Source organism: Aphelocoma coerulescens, chromosome 6, assembly GCF_041296385.1.
Source record: "Aphelocoma coerulescens isolate FSJ_1873_10779 chromosome 6, UR_Acoe_1.0, whole genome shotgun sequence".
Lineage (NCBI taxonomy): Eukaryota > Metazoa > Chordata > Aves > Passeriformes > Corvidae > Aphelocoma > Aphelocoma coerulescens.
In genome coordinates, this window is record NC_091020.1 from 24,952,948 (window position 1) to 24,970,496 (window position 17,549).

A 17,549-nucleotide genomic window follows, 5' to 3' on the forward strand; every position below is an offset into this window, starting at 1 on the left:
TCTCATGCACCAGATGTGGTTTCATGGACACCCCTCTACCCAGCTCGTGTTTCCATTACCAACAGGGAAAATGCAACTGAGAAAAAGCACAAATGGCCCAGAGGTCTTATGGACAAATGTTGCACATACCTAAGTTTTGGAAGCAAAGCAGAGTTACAGTATGCTGGGAAGGAGCAAACTGAAGCATTTGCCAGTTCTCATCTGTGAGCAGCCACCACACAGGCAACTAAAGCAGGACATGGAAATTTCAGTTTCCATCATAATTTGCAAGCTAATTTACAGTCAAAATAAATATACAAGTGAGGGGAGAGGAAAAAAAACAGGGAAAGGGAATACAGGAGTTTTCCTTTCTTCACTGATTTCTTTTGTGGATCTTGCTTCACATCTAAACTACATTGTAGAAGGATTAATGCTGGATTATTGTTGCTTCTCTTTTCAGCCATATCACACCAAATCTGTTCTGAGTACACAAAAAAATAAACTCATTTCTAACTCCAAATCTAGCTGTACTCTCAAGACTCAAACTGGGTCCATTCTAGTTTAGAAAACCCCACCACTACTGCAACCTACATGGGCACAGATCTTCCTCCTGGTGGACCAGTAACCAGGGTGAAATCTGTTTCTCTTTGCCAAATCTCAGTACTTAAAACCAAATGAGAATAGCAAACAACTGCCTCAAGCCAGGCAGCAGACATCCCTGGAACACAGGAAGAGGAACTCATTTGAGTATGGAGGCACCTGGCTGGATGATTTTGCTGGTTTCCTAGCTTCAGGGGGACAGACCAGACACAGAACAGGGTTGTGTCTGAAAGAGGAATCCAGCTCGTCGTGTTTACACAGGCAGAATAAGACAATACTTAGCCTCCCATATTTTTCTCATGCACTGATGAGGTTTTAAAGCCCACAGTTCAAACTCTGATTTGATCTCAACTTCACTGCTCAGGTATTTGGCATTTTCCAACTTGAGTTTCTAAACATTGTCTTCAGACCTTCCCAGCATCTTCCTGCTAAGAAGATGCTAAGTTGTCCCACACAATCAGACCAATAAGCCAAAAGCAGAAAAACCTCCCTGCTGTACTTCTTTGCGTGGCCATGCAAATGACCATGAGAGGCATAAAAAGGTAAAAAGTGGAATCTGCACCCATGATTTGTGGCAGTAACTTGACCAGAGAGCTGCAGAACTGGAACAGCTGGAAGCCCTGCAGCTTGGTTACAAACCACCTCCGAGCCTCTTGCCAGGCTTGTTTGATTACTTCATTTCAGTTCATTCTTGGGGGTGTGTGAGCAGAATATGATGTGTCTGATTCTTGCAGACAGGCAGTATCTGTGCTGCATTAGCAGGGTTTTGTTTGTTTTTAACTGATATCCTGGGTCATGTCAAAGACCTGTCAAGGCTATCTTAACTCCAGCATATCCAACAGCTACAGCTTATGGAAAGAGAATAAGAAACAGGACTACTAAAGACTGGTCACTTCTCCACTACCACTTGCCAGCTTCTGGAAGCAGATCAGCAGCTTCCCTGCAAGGGGAGGAGACAAAGGAGGTGGACAACATCCACCCATTACATTTACACGTGTGCATGAGGGAGAGCGAGCATCTGTGCAGAGCACAATGTGGACTCATATTTCTGTTTCCAGTCTGTCTCGATCTACCTGCATTTACCTTCCATGTGTGATGGAACTATTTGTGAAGCAGAATAACCACAAGACTCAGTTTCTGCCATTTAAGAGTTGACAGATTATTAGAAAACACAACATCTAAGTCTACAGAGCATTAGAATTGTAGAGTGACAAATGTAAAATGGAAACAAGAACGTACAGGCTCTCTGTGAAACCTGCCTCCCTCGCAGCCTTCTCAAATACCCTACCAGGGTCCGAAGCAGGCTGTCTAAGGCAAGCAAACAAAAATACTACAGCTGTAGTTTACCTGAAGGTAAAGACTTTTCATCTTACTGCCTCTTAAATCTGGATGCCATCTGACTTTTAAACTATTTTAACTCAATGCTTGTGCCCTTCCCCTCAGCAGATGGTTGGTGTTTCATAAGGACCCTAAATTATGAGCATGTCCTGGTGGAAGAAGAGAATCTCCATTGAAAAAAAGAGAATTGGAAAAAGAAACCATCAACAGACAAAACAGACTCCTGAATTTTAAATCCTCCAAGTTTCACAGACCAATTTTGAATACAAGGAATTGCATCAATTTCACTGAACTGGTTTTAGAAATTGATACACAACTGAAGTTGTTCTGAAATGAAACCTATCACCCCCAAAGAGTACAGCTTAATGTAGAAATCCTCAGAGCCAGTGCTGGATGGGGAAGTGAGGTGGAGGTGCCTCTACGCCAGTAACTTCTCAGCTCCTACATCATCATGTCAGTTGCAAGGAAAAGGATAGACACCAAGGGGAAACGGCACTCTCAAAAAATTATTTTCCAGTATGAAATTACTTAATTTCCCTGTCCTTCTTCTCTACACAGGAACAAATCTTAAAAATTGACTCAAAACTGGCTTCAACTGAAATGAGTTTTAACAGGAAAGTATTGAGGCAGATACGAGTATCTTTAAAATCACTGCTTAGTTTATAACACATCTTGCAATCTTCAGCTGTAAGAGATCACTCTGCTGTCATCAATGATGATGATCATTCAGATGAGGGCAGTTTGTATATTAAAGTTTGTATGTTAAATCTAATCCTGGTCCAAATGGGTACAACATGCATCTGGTTTTGACTGCCATTACAGCCTCATTAGACCCTCAGAAGCCAACAGGAAGTGTTTAATTCCCTTCACAGTGCTGGATCAAACCTCACATGAAAGCAAGATTGCTAAAGTATTAGAAGGATGCTGCCAAATCAAAGAGGCTGATGAGAGAAGCAGCTGAATTAATTCTGGCACAAGAGGAATTGACTTGAGGGATGTTCAAAATAGGACGAGTAGAGCTCTGCTCATATTTCAGGCAAAGGGATCTTTGTCATCGAGTGCCCTGGGGCCATGGATACAGGAATAGCTTGGTCAAATGAGAACTAACAAAACCCTGCTTGCTACTGTTAAGTGCATCAAGATTGACAAGATACAGAGAGAGAAAAAATACAACCTGGAAACTGCCATTTTCCACTTAACACCAAGTCTCACCCATCTCTGCACCGAGTTATTTGTGCCTGTGGGAGATCTCTTGGAGCACCTTTCTGCTCTGAGAACAAGGGCCCTTCTACACTGCACCAGCAGGCTTGGACTGATGCATTTCCCCAGCTGTGGAGCTCATGTGCAGTGCTGGAGCATGCACAGCTTGTGGCCACATGCAGACCCAGCACAGCGTGGTACTGCTGAGCCCATTTCGCACACGGTCCCAGAGTGGTTTTGCTGTAGCTACAGACCCTCACTTGCACAAATGGTGAGTGCTCGCTGCCCAGTCTGCCTTGCAGTCGCAAAGAGGCGTTGTTGCTACAACCCAGCCTCGCTTTTGGCTTCCAACATTCAGGATTCCTGCTCTGCAGCAACACTTGCATGTAGTTTATATTAGCATGCAAATCTTCCAGCTTTGATTTGTAACCTTACGTATGACCCCCAGATGCAGTGTTGGAAAAGCAAAGCAAGGGCCTGGGAAAATGAGCAAATCTCCTCCAGGCCCTTCCAGAACAATGACAAAGCTCTGGGACATTCTAAGTCCAAATAATGGAAATCTCCTGGGATTTTGCCATAGAATAGTGGGATTTTTTTTCTTCTCATTTTGAGTAGAGGGAAACAAAAAGTTCATGTAAACCAAGAGACCCTCAGATTCACAAAGCCAGACCTGCGGGGCACTGTACTTTAAGCGTGAAAAAAACCAACTCTGAAACAAACTTCTAGTTTCTATCCCCTTTGTGCAACTACATTTTTCATGCATGACTACAGGATAAAACTTGAGGTGAAATCAACATCAACAGGCAAAGCATTCCAGAACTGCCAGCATAACACACTGACAGATCATAGAATGGTGTGGATTGGAAGGGACCTTGAAGATCATCTAGGTGTAAACCCCCCTGCCATGGGCAGGGAAACTGTATTTGCATTTTAAATGCAAAATGATAGAAGAGCAACTCAAAAAAGGCGCTATCCTCAAAACAAGAACACCGTTCAGCAAATGTGCAATGCACATAGATCTTTCATTATACTGTATGACTATATCTGTATATATCTATAAAAATATAAAAGAATTAATGTACTTGTTCTCTACAGAACAGTACAGTACTGACAATGTAAAACCAATTCCTGGAAAAAAGGGAACAAATTTCCACAACCCCAGAAAGACGCAATGCTGAAGTCACTGGAAAAACGTCTTTCACTGTAGTGACCTTTGACTTCAGGCTTGAGAGAAATCCATGTTTCTTGTGGGGAGAAGAGTGAAAGAAGAAAATGATTTTGTGTCCTAGTCTTGCAAACAATGTCTGAATTGCACTGCAAAATGCCTAAGAGGCAAACATGGAGCATCCTCCTTATTCCAACCCTCACCCCCCGGCCTTCTGGCCAAACCAGGAAAACTGATGCAAGAGTCCTGTGCAGAACGGATTCCCTCCCGGCAGGGCAGGGCACGGCACTCAATTAAACACAAAATTACCTTCTTCCTGTGGACCTTCAGGGTTTTCAGGAAGATACTCTGCCAAATCCTCACACCCTCATCACTGCCTCTTTGCTAAGTTGAACTATTGTCTCTGCCCTTTCCTTCCCTCCTACTCTTCTCACAATCATCCTCCTTTTCCCTCCTTTTCCCACGCTTGGCTTCCTGCCTTCCCACTTGCAGGAACACCCTCTCCTGCCCCAGCTGCGCAGGACCGTCACAGGCAGCATAGAGCCATCCCTCTCCAACTCAGCAACCTGGGCCACACACAGGCAGAGGGACACCCAGCCATCCCCAGCGGCTTCCCAAGTGCCTTTATCCATCACAGAGGGAGGAGCAAGCGTTGCTCTGCCCTGCCAGGATGCAGAGATGGGAGAGATGCTTTTTTCAGCCTGGAGCAATACCGTGCTTGGGGTATTTCTGCTCAAAATGCCACTCCCTTTAAACCCTGCAAATATAAGGATCCAATGCTAGGAAAAGCTGTTTAACTGCTGGGCTCAGGGATGGCTGCTGGACACAGGGATGGCTGCTGGACAGGACAGTCACACTGTCTTACTTCATCCCTAGCTGAGGAATTGGGAGATGAGTCTCCAGGCTGTACTGCAGCCAGAGGACAAAGTTGTCCTATTGACCTGCACTGCCCACCAACCCAAGCTGCTTCTCTGCAGTTTGCACATGGTGTACAAAGCAGATGGGCCCCTAAAAGAATACAAAATTAGGGGAGGTGGTGATTTGCAGCAGTTGTAACCATACTGACAAAGGACCTGATCACCAAATCCAGCCCCCTACCTGGCTCATGGGCTGGCACAAGCCACCACCTGAGCTCCTGCTGTAAGCCTGGACTCTTTCAGTGTAGGGGTGAAGAACACTCACAGGGATTTGCCATCACTCTGAGTTGGGCTTTGTCACTTGCACAGCTTCCCCCCATAAAAAACTCCACTTACTCTCTGGAGACGTGCACTGCTGTTTGGTGATGCAGCTTCTGTCAGAGTTGCCAGGGGTGGCAGTGGCAGTGGCCACACTAATTCCTTCTCATTTCACAGCTCAGACACAAGCCTTACATACCCCAGGAGTTACTCATTTTTGGAAGAAGGGTATGTGGCTGTAAGTCAGCATGTGTTCCATTAGAAATAAGCTTTTTAGGGCCATGCCCATATTGTATATTCCATCAAAATCACTAATAAAATATGAATCAGCAAAACGACCATATAAGTTTACATTTCTGTCAAATTCAGGCCTTACAGTACCTTAGAACAATAAACAAATCTCTTCCTTTCACTCCCCAAGCCTGAATGTTCTCCCACTCTTAGCCACTTAAAGGGAATTATGAATGTTGCACAGACAGGAACTCTACTAAATCTGCTTAAGTGTCCACCCAAAGCCCAGAAAGATCACTGTGTGTAACAGGAGGCTTTCAAGAACTAATACAGCTGCACTCAACACATCAGCATCCAGAGACATCAGGAATTTGCTAGGCAGAATTTGGGGAAAAAGTCCTAGTTTTATGCAACCCTATGCTGGGATCTCAAACTGGCCACGGCTACTCATCTCAGATCCTTCTTTAGCTCAGTGGCAAGGGTACACATCCTTCCTCTGCCTGCAGGGAGAGACGAATCCAGCCAGACATCCAACGTCTGCAAGGCTGAGGTTAAGGTGGATGTGCAGCAAGGAAAGGTCTACATGGTGCAGGGATGCCCAAATTGACACTGACCTGTGTCTCCTCTGTACTGCAGCACTATCGGCTCATGGTGGTCAACAAAGCAGCTTGGCTGGGTCAGCTCACTCACACGAAGGGCCCCAAATCTTTGCAGGGCACCTGAGCTCTGGCACAGCAGCACTGAGAGTGATGTAACACTTCCACATGCCTGACCCTTTTAAAAAAAAACGAGGATTTAACTCCAACCCTCATTCAAAAGATTCAAAGTTTTTAAGATGGGTCCCCAGCGTGATTCTAAATTCTAATTTATGAAGCGCTAAACAGGAAGGAGCTGGAGGCACCACTGGAATTTACCATGAGGCAGATATGCCAAGCGCAGGGAGACACAAGCCCTGCAGCCATCTCCATGCAGTGATCTCTGCTCCAGGGCTGAGCCGGCCAGGGGGCAAGCTGAGCCCAAATCACTCACCCTCCGTGTCCAGGGCATGAAGCAGTCGGCTGAATGCCCCAAAATGCACGAGGTGTGAATTACAGCATCTTAACTCACACCCTGAAGTGTCTTATTGCCAAGCTGCTCCGGGCAGAGGTAGGATTTTTTATTTCCAATGTTGTAATTCCCCTGTCTCTTCTCTCTCCCCCACAACCACCCCTCCACTAGAGGTACATCCAAAGAGGATCAAATCTCACCCTCCTCAGCCCTGTGAAATGCAAGCAAAACCAGCAAGACTTGGCCCATTCTGCCTTTTCTTAAGGCTTCAGTAATATTACATTAATACTCTTCAAATATAAACCACTTGCTGCCTTGGAACAACACAAAGATAAATATAAAATCACTGGATTCACAAATGGGTGCTGTCGGTGGGCTCTGCTGAAAGGGAAAGCATCCTGTGCTCTAGCAGAGTGCCTCCCTTTCCTGCTTCCATGCACCCACCCCTCTGTGGCAGGGACAGATGGGCTGCCACGAGGTGCTAAGGAAGGCTTCGGGTTGAGGCTCCCATTCTCCATGGGCCCAGCTCTGTTTGCAGACTGCTGATGGGAGCTGGCTCTCCACCTGCACATTCACAGGTAAAAATAAATCCTTGCCCATACATCAGCAGATGTAGATTATTAAATGGGAGGGCCTGCCCTCAGCAATTCCATTGGGCCACTAGCTCCAGGATTTGCCCGGGTCTGCCTCAGGAAGAAGAAATGGACATCCCCGTGGTGCAGCAACAGGGTGATTCATCACTCCAGGGGCCAGCAGGATAGATTCTAAAGTTAAAAAAAAAAAAAAAAGAAAATCTGGGGCAGAAATGTGCTCACAGGTCAACCAGATTCCCCTGGAAGCAGCAAGCAGGGAGTAAATCTTCCACAAGACATCCCAAATCCTGTCTGACACAGCCACTGTGGCTGCCCTCATTTGAGGGAAGGGACAAAGTCAGACAAAATGATGGCAGGAGCTCTACCAGACAAGAAAGCCACAGGCTTGGGTGCCAGAGAGACACCACTAGGCTCCCACAGTCTCTCCTCTCTGTTAACCATCCAAATTGCTCCTGAGGGTAAGAGAAGGAGGCCAGTTGGAGAACAGACTGGTAGTTCTAGTGGAGAATAACCATCAGCCCTGAGACACAGCTGACCACAGGGCGAAACCACAGCCCCATCAGCATTCTCCAGGAGTGTCTCAGCAAGCCCAGGACCGCCCTGGATGGGATAGGCAAGAGTGCAACGTGGGCTGCAGGGCTGTGTCCCACACTGTGCTCCAGAGGACGTGATTTCTGCTTCCCCAGCTGCCTGTGAGGCTTCTCCACCAGCAACACAAAGACAGCCAAAAAGTTCCTCAAGGCTTGTGAACAAGGAGCATACTTCACTTGATGGCAAGATTTTTCCTGTTCTTCATGGTCACAAAAAATCCCTTTTCTGAACACTGTGATGAGTGATTAGCTTTGGTCCCATGGATAAATGTCATCTCCTCAGGAGAGGAAATCTTCCTAGAAAGTGTAGGGCAGAGACTCTGGAGATCACAAAAGCAATCCCTTGGAGACTCAGCTTGCCAAGGCACTGAAGGAGATGGTACACTACAAGAAAGGACCATAATTTCAGATATTTCAATGGGGTTTAAGCCTACACTTAACTCTCTTACTGATTTGCAGCCTGTGACTGTCAAGGTCTTCCTCTGTCACTTTGTCCAAAAAAGTGACAAATTACGGTGCCTGGACTTCTACAACTGCTGATTTGAGGGCTCTGTGAAAATCCTGACTTGCATAGTATCATCCTTCTACTATAATTCAGGGCTTTCCCAAAAACAGTCCATGCAATTGGTCTACAACCCTGACCAACAATGCTCTTCCAGCCTTGCAGAGATGAGCAGGAACCCTCCAGTCCAACATCTCCACAACTCCAGCACACATGAATTGCTCCAATACCCTCATTTCACACATCAGTTACAACCTGCCAACTTTCAGCTGGAGATGACTGAATCCTCTCCATATTGGCTCACTTCTTGCCACAGCTGCAGCAGCCTACACACATTTCCAACCCCTGTTAAACCACACTAGCTGTGGATGCCATACTGCCAGTAGTGCAGCCCAGGGAGGGATCTGAAGCAGCCCCTTCATGGTGGCAAGAAAGCCAAGCCATGACTGCAGTCTCTCAGCAGCCAGGACTCTGTGGAGAAGCTGCCACATGGCTTTGGTCTGTCAAGTGCACTCTGCCTCTTAGCTTGAAACCATGAAGCCACAGCCAGCAAGCATGTCACCAGCTCCCCAAGTCGGCAAATCACTGTCACAGTGAGAAATCACAGAAAACAGAAAAATGTCACACTTCTAGCTGATTAGCCCCACTGCAGTCCTATGGATTTAAGGAGCAGGGCAGGCAAAACAGGCTGAAGTTTTTTTCAGGAGTTCAGAGAAATCCCGTCTATGGGAAAGGGGTACCAATCCCCATCTGCAGATCTGGCCACTCAAACAGGTCCACCAGCACACATGGAAATGCCTGAGAGGCTGACCGGAGACCCAGCTGCCTTCTCACTGACATGGGAGCCCTCCTTAGCTCAAAAACTAACTCCAAAATACCACTGAATTACAAACCTCCTTGGCAGGGTAAATTATTGAAGCGTGATTTAAAAGTGAGCTCCGAAGTGAGGGAGCTCAGCCAACCCCTGCATCTGGCCACAATATTAAGAGTCAATCCCCCAGTTAACAACCTCAGACTCCATCGAGGTGTGACATTAAAAAACAATCCAAATAATATCCCAGCCATGTCACTTCATTCTTTTTTCCCTTGAAAGGACACCTGGCATGCAAACCTTGGGTTTTCCCCCATCCCAGAAAAACCAACAGCCACATTTTCCAAAGGTCTCTTTTCCCTACCCAGGGAGTGGAAGGGATGCAGTCAGTTAATGCAGGGCTCCTAACGTTTTTCCAGCAAGTTGGTTGGACTCCCATTCCCTTCTCCCATGGAGAAACACAGCTGTTATAATCAGCCTGTAGCTGGGAAGGGGATGGAAATACTGTTCCTGTCACTGCCACATAAAAATCAGCAGCTGACAGTGACAGACTGCAGTGAACCTACAACCCCCTTTAAGAAGGTAAGGCATCCCATCTCACAAAGAAAAACCCTCCAGAAATAAGTGTCTCAGACTGGACATACCTATCTATAGAAACAGTCTGTAGATCTGTTCCTAAAACTAACTCAAGCAAAGCTGCCTCCACGTCCAGGCTCCTGCATGTACCTTTGTGACCCCTTTAGAAAAGCAATTTCAGGACTGCTCTGGTGAAACAAACACTGATTTCAGTTGCACACTGTGAGGGATGCAGCTCTTGCGCTCCCAGCAACTGTTCTGTCCTAGCAGGTAACAAACACAGTAACACTGGAAAATATTTGTGCAGCCTCTCCTGCTTTTAGGTTGACACGAGCTGAAATTCTCTTCCAACCTCATGTTCCTGTGATTTTTTTCAGTTGCCAAGAAACCATCTTTTCACCAGAAGGAACCATGGAAATGGGCTTGGATACCTACCACAGCTCCAGCAACCTGACCAAACTTGTCACAGCAAAACCAGGTAGGACTCAGAACACGACAAACAGCATAAAGACTTCAGCTCCTACCCTTGAGTGAGCACAGGTCCAAAGGCCACTGATGCCAGTGGGATTGATGTGAGAACATGGCCTTAAAAAGAACCACAGTGTTTCCAGAGGAAAACTGAATGGAGGCTACCCGACTGAAATGGAGCCTTGTTTGGAAGCTCCAATCCAAGAACCAACTCAACCTTGTCACTGGCTCAAATCTGGAGTTGGGGGAAATGGGAGAGGCTTTTCTAACAAAAGAAGAAGAACTCTTCGAGAAAGTCTTGTGCTTCGGCCTTACAGACCCATGAAACAAGGAGGTGAATGCAGAGGGAATTCACAAGCTCGAGAATGCCAGCACATGCACACACAGCTGGGACAGGTAAACTTGACACTGCCAGACACAAGACAGAAGAAAAAATTTTTTGGAGGAAAGGTTTTTTTCCAGGAAAAATGAGCAACGTGGCTATAAAATAATGCATTTTCATACCAAGTTTATTTCAAGCCTTGTGCTACAGACGGTGCTGGCCTACTGACTGCCAAGCTGGCTACTGTGTTTCTCTTCACTCTGTGATACTTATTTGATTGGCAAGATACCATTCCAGAGCTATAAAACCCTCCTGGAACGTTCTTCCAATAAACTAAATTCCTTTTCTTAGTAATCATTTTATTTGACTAATTATTAGCAACACTTGGAACAAAACAGACACTGCAGGCAGAATCCAAGAGGGTTTAGTCCCTGCCTCGCAGCTGTTTATGCACTGCCTGAGAAGGACCAGGACTGAGGTCTCCATCTCAGTTCCTCATCCTGGACAGCAGAACAAGCAGAAATCTATGGGGAGCATGCTGGGGAGGTGCCTGCTCTAGGGAATGATGTATTCCCAAGGTCAGTAACATCTGACTCAACTTTATGTCCTACCTTGGCCTAGGAAATGCCAAGATGCTCTCTAGGGTACTTGCCTTCAAGGATAGTCCTGTCTATCCACGTCAGCACAGGTAAGTTTGCTCTTACAGGGTGCAATGTCCCTCAGCAATGAAGGAATTGCCCTTTGGCAGGAATGGGGCAGAGCAGTAGCTGTATTTTCCCTACACAAAGCAAACGAAAAGTATATTCCTTCCATTTCTCTATCAGCAACTGAAGATAAGTCTGGATGCAGTACCTGGAGATTAGATAGGGGAGCAGCATGGTAAGGGAAGGTCTCGTTAAACCCAGATGAAATCTATTCTAGGGGCAGTGTAGAGCAGAGATTAAAATTCAGGAGTTGGAAGGCAGTTTTTCACAGAAATGAAGAGGGAACAGCTTTGTGAAGCAAGAATCAAGGGCACATTTATATTTAAATTCACAACTAACACAGGGGGCACGTTGCTGAAATGCAGCAGTGCAGTGCACCCCATGCAACCAAAGCTGCCCCTCCCAGCAGCAGAATAAACTCAGTGGAGTCTCTCTGTGGCACACTCAAACCCTATGGGATATTCCTATGGGACATAAAAAGCCCGCTGACTCGCTGGCATGGGGGCAACAGCAGCTCAGTCACGCACAGGGATTTTCTCTTGGAACACTTCTCGTCTCACTCCATGTGCAGGCCCACAGACACACAGAGAGTCCCCAGCCCAGCGGGGATGGGATATCCCAGTACCAAATGCTTCAGAAAGTTCAAACTCCAGGCACGTCTGGTGGGGAGAGAGCACAGGCTTCAGCATCATGGGGAAGGAGGGCCTCCCAGGCCCCAGCCCACCTCCAGCTCCATCTCCTCTCCCATGGTGCCTGAGGCAGTATTTCCACTGAAGTCCTGTGTTTCCATAGACCCATGTTTGAGGCCCAGAGCAAAGGCAATCCTGGGATGAACCTGCCCTGCACAATGTGCAGAGGGCAACATAGTTGTCCCCAGAACAAGGAACGTGAGCTTTAAAATAATCTTGGGGGGGGCAGGCAGGGGGAAAGGACAATATCCTGAAGCATAAAACCACGTTAAGCACATTCGTTTTGCAGTTGCTCAAATATAAAGCCAAGCCCTGGAGCTCTGCCAGCCAGTCAGTATTTTTATGACTGTATCAAAGCACATGATAAAAACAAAAAGCTTAAGGGTCAAACTCAGTGCCAGGATTAGTAGCCAGCTGAAGTGAATAGCATGATACCAGGTTTGAACAGGATCCTCTGATCACAGGCATTTAAGGCTGTTTTCCTACACAGACAGCAGTCATGCCTGAAACCTGTGTGCCAAATTCCTCTCCTTCAGCCCGTTCAGGTGGGGAGGGCTTTCTGCAAAATCTCTAAACTATCCCCACCAACAAGCACCAGCAGAGCCTGCAGCTGTCTCGAGTCACGTACATCACCCAGCCAAGCACACTGTCCAGGCCCTTCCCTTGTTGCTATTTCAGTCCTCTAATGCAGACACTGCCCTGTCAGGACTGCCCCCCACAGCAGTGGAGTATTTCCAAATATCCTTGCATTAGGCACTAATGGTATGACATGCTCACAGGTGAAGCCTGGAAGCATCAGGAGAAGAACAGGGTTCCCTTCTGAGTAGACCTCAAGTTCTTACGAGGAGGACTAGATATTTTTAGTTTATTCAGAATAAGCAATCAGCCAACTTGTGCTGACGGATTTAAGAGAACAAGCTGCATCAGAGATTCTGAAAGACCAAGGGGTCCTTTCATGCTACATCAGAAACTGTATGTTGGGAAAGGGAATTCATGGCAGAGCAGGAGATCTCAGCTCACAGAAAGTGTCTCCATGGCTGCCAGCAGCTGAGACCGAACGAGCCACTTGGGAGCCCTGCTGGGACTGTGGCTGGTTTCCCAAAAGCCATGGTCACTCCAGAGTTACAAGATGGTTATACACCTGCTGTGCTACTTGCTGGCACTGCTCAGCTCAGAGAACAAAGGGTTTGCAGCAGCTCTGAGCTGAAATGCCTGGAACTCAAACCCATCAGAGACACCTTCTCACCCTGTGGCTATCAGTACTCTGTGCCTCCCTGACCTTTGTCCTGATAAGGCAGGAGGCAGCAGCGACAGGCATGAGGAGAGGGATGGGGCACGGGGGTGGTGGCATGTCCCCTGCTGCCTGGCAGGAGCTGAACGGAGCCAGCAGGACATGGTGCCACATCCTCCCACTGCAGCCTCCTTCTGCATGGCCACGAAGCCAGGGCATCCAACAGAGACCTTAACTTCCAGCTAAATTTCTCATTTATCCAAGGAGACAGGAGGCTTCCCTATGGAATCATCTCCAAGAGTGAATTTTAATGTAATAGATCAGAGAGAAGCTTAAAGCTCGGGTTGTTTGCTTTAAACACTGGTTGGCTTGGTTATTTTCTCCATTGGTTAAGCTCACTTTTATGTTACACATAGAGATAATTTCTTCTTTTCTAGGGAAAAACGGGGAGTGATTTCCTTTCAAAAAAGCTTTTTAACTAAATAAAATTACTCATTTATGGCATTCAGCATTTTTCAACAGTGCTTTTAGTTTCTGCACAAGATGTAGTATTTTATTCCAGAGGATGAAAATTCAAATAAAAACCTTTTCCCACCTTTCTTTCAGCAGGAAAAACATCCTTTTTTATTGAGCATTAACTGCAATGACAGTTCTCAAGTTTGTGTTATTTCACTAAAACAAGTTTAAAACACACAATTCTAGCCAGTTACTTCAATTGCAGACAGAAGCTCTCTTGCAACAGGAATTAAGGACAATTTGGGGACTGCATATGCACAGTGGAGGTTTTTGATAAGTACATGTCACTGTGACCAATTTGCACACAATGACAAAATTACAGCTGGAGGAAAGCACTGAGGGAGGAAACGACTGTGAACAGAAAGAGAAGAGTCTGGTCTCCCTTGTTCAAGCTGTTTACTGTTTACCACCCATCACTTCTGTCCCTAAGTTCTAATTTTATTTCACACAAGCTGACAAAAAGCTCTCATCCTACGAAGTGCTGAGCATGCTCTACTCCCACACACCTCCCTCCATCATCATGACTGGGTGGATTTAGGGCTGCAACTCAGCCCCAAAAACACAGCAAGATGGCACCAAACATCACTTCTAGACTGCCCCAGGCAAGCTGTAATTGTGATTAAAGAATTTCTAGCTCCCCCAAGCAGTCTCAGCTCCCACTCAAATTTTTCTTTTGATCTATCTGCTCCCTTCACCAGATTTTTAAAGAGTTAACGGTGTTGTCTTCCCTCCTTCCTGACAGTCTGACCTGCGGGGCTTGGCTGGGGCCAGACTCAAAGAACATCATACAATAATATGCCTCTTCTGATGCAGTGTGTCTCTGTGAGAGATGATGTGGTTGTATCACGCCTTTGCATAAAAGCAGAGAGCAATTCCAGGGAAGAAAATGCAAAGAGGAACTTTTTTCCAGGAATAAATCAACAACTTGTCACAAACAGCATATGCAATAATTTCCTTGTTTACAGCTACAACTTGTCTGATGAAGCAATTAAAAAAAAAAACAACCCAAAAGATTTGTTTGACCTTCTCCCTTATCTGAACTTGGTATCCAGCAAGAAGAGCACTGGTCTGACCACGCTCCAAAAAGGAGGTGTAGCCTTACCCCAGAATGTACTTTAAATGTGTTTCATCTCTGCTTTCATCTCAAAGGCTGCTGTAACACATGACTCCAGAACCCTGGTGTCACTGCTGTCACATCCCCACTCAAGGACAGCTGGGCAGGGAAGAGAACTAAACTTGCAAGTGCTGTCTCTCCTTATGACTGCACACACCACTTGTACCACCCTATGGAGGCACGTGCCGTTTGCTAAGCTGAAAACACTGACAGAGACGGAAAAACGCCCCTATATCCCCCAAAACTGGAGTAGGGAAAAGACAAGGAAACGACAATAGCTTGCACCAAACTAGAAAACACCAGTGGCCACCATGGCCTTCATTAAGGTAATTCTGAAACTCTGATTTTTAAAAGATAGGAAATAAAAGGGGGAGAAAAAACTCACACAATGCTTGATTTGCCAACAGCAGTCTGCAGCAAGGGTGAGGACAGAAGCCATGTCTCCTGATACTTGAGTTGCTGTGAGAGATGTTTTACCACAGTTTTTTCCCCTGAGAAACTGCTCTCACTGAATCTGCAGTTCAAATATCCCTCACTTCAAGGGTCTGAAATATCAAAGCAGATGAGCCCTTCTATGCAACCCCATCCTCAGGTTGTTCTCCTTGCTGCCTGGAGGAGATGCTGCTCCTACCTTAAAGGGGGACATTAACAAACCAAAGACATTGGTTTTGAGCCAGTTTCATGTGTCCATAGCAGACCGAACTCTGGAAAAACTGACATATTTTGGGTTGCCAGCCCAACTGCAGGCTTTGAACACAGAGTTCTGGTTCTGTGGACCAGTTTGTGGATCCTGGAGAAGAAGGACTGTAATATCTTAATGACATGGCATGGAAACAGGCAGTCCTGATACTCAGTGACAGCCAGCCAGATCCAAGCTGGCCTTGAAGGGGGCAGGGCAGATACTGCAGTGTAAACCCCAACATCCTGGATGAGAAATTAAGTAAATACCCTCAGCTCCGTGCTGTCCCAGCTACACAAACCAAGGGCTACAGGCAGCTCCAGCTGCACCAAGTCCTGTGATGGCACAGACCCGCTTTCTTTATAAGAAAAAAAGTAGGGAGAAAAAAAAAGTAAAAAAATATTGAAAGCAGACTGTTTTTTCTCATGTTTACTATGATGATTTTAGCATTCACAAAGAGAGATGTGAGAGTCCAAGAAGCTGCTTAAGGTCACCCCATGAATATGCTGAGGCAGACGCCTCCAAACTTGTGGGATGCACTGAATTACTGTCCATGCAGGACTTGCACTTACTTTCTTTTCTTGCCTCTTGGACCACAGTCATGGAGTTTGTAGCAGGTGCAATGCAGAAGAGGGCAAGCTATGCAGAAGTGGCTCCCAGGCAGACACCTTTGCACTGCAGCTAAACTGAGAACCACCTCAGAGTGGGTCAGCATCTCTGACGGCTCAGCTCTCCTAACCAGGGAGTGTGTGGGGACTGCCAGGTAAGATCTGCAATCACACTTTTGGGACCAGGCATCTCTCACAGAGACTCAGACCATCCAGTGGGACAAACCTGCATGTACACCTCAGCCATGTCATATGTCACAGATCAACTTGTCCCATCCTCCCATCTAAAACAGAGGAGAAAAAGGTACTGACCCTTGGAATTGCTCTGATGACTGAAGAGCTAGGTTATAGCACAGTCCTGAAGCTGACTCTTGCTTCTTGCTAAGTCTTATTCTGACTGTAAAATTAAACAGCTCATTTTAAAAGCAGTAAAATGACTCCCACTTCAGAACACAGCTCTCAGGGGGCAAAAAGAAAGTGTGCAATTTCAGCAGGGCAATGCATGAGATGGTCTGTTAATTACCAAAGGAAAGGCAGCTGGTTCAGTTCCTGCTATCTTAATCATTTTCCTCTCTTTGATGTCTTGATCACATCTTTTGAACAACATGCTTGAAGCATAACACTGCAGAGAACACTTATTTTCATAATGAAAGGGAAATATTTTGCTCCATGCATAATATTTAGTTATCCTGATAGGCTGCACTGATAGGGCTTTATATGTTGTGTTTTCAAACCAATGCTGAATTTAAAAGGCCTGCAGGGCAGTGCAAGGCTTCTGTCTAAATGATAACTATGTAATCAGTGTACGTGTCCAGCATCCTTTAGAGTGATATCAAATGGTTTCCAATAAGAAAGATGCAAGCACCCAAAACTTTCTTGTCCTAAAGGCATGAAAACAAAGTTTACTTGTTTCTCATTTTAGTTTTCAAAGTTAAAATTTCTAGGCCATATGAAAATGACATTAATCCTTTGCACAGCGTAACAGCATATCCACTGTTGCACAGAATAGACAATCAAAAACTCTCTCCCACAGACATCAGAGACGGCCAAAAATCTGGAGCAAGCACACAGTTTTGAAAGCTGCCAAGAACAGGATGGAGTTTTGTGAGAGTTTCAGTGATCTATAGAAAATATATTTGCACGTTCCTTCACACGGCGCTCCAGTAACAGGGAAAGCTGGAGGATGACCCAGCTACACGTACATGGCACCGAATTCCTCGAGAGGCAGCTGGCCATGAGCACTGGGGCAGCAGCTTTCTACAGCTGCCTGCAGTTAGAAGGTCTTTCCTTAATAAATGGGCCCCATTCAGTGTGGGCTGTGATTCAACCTAGCCTAACTGTAAATCCGAATCTGAAGTCAATAAGGATATCCCCATCAGGCTGCACACCAGAGTAAGAGGTAGTAAAGCAC

The 17,549-nt window shown here is 46.0% G+C and overlaps 1 protein-coding gene across 8 annotated transcripts in view; it reads right to left on the reverse strand.

Moving 5' to 3' along the window:
* Window positions 1-17,549, reverse strand: part of SH3PXD2A (SH3 and PX domains 2A) — a 255,167-nt gene that overhangs the window by 217,797 nt on the left and 19,821 nt on the right. Inside the window, exon 1 of one of the 8 annotated variants that reach the window (XM_069019945.1) lies at window positions 7,551-7,586. The exons of the other annotated variants lie outside the window; for them this stretch is intronic. The gene's annotated coding sequence lies outside the window, so the exon portion shown is untranslated. Of the gene's footprint in view, window positions 1-7,550; window positions 7,587-17,549 lie in introns of those variants that run through there. 8 annotated transcript variants of the gene reach the window in all.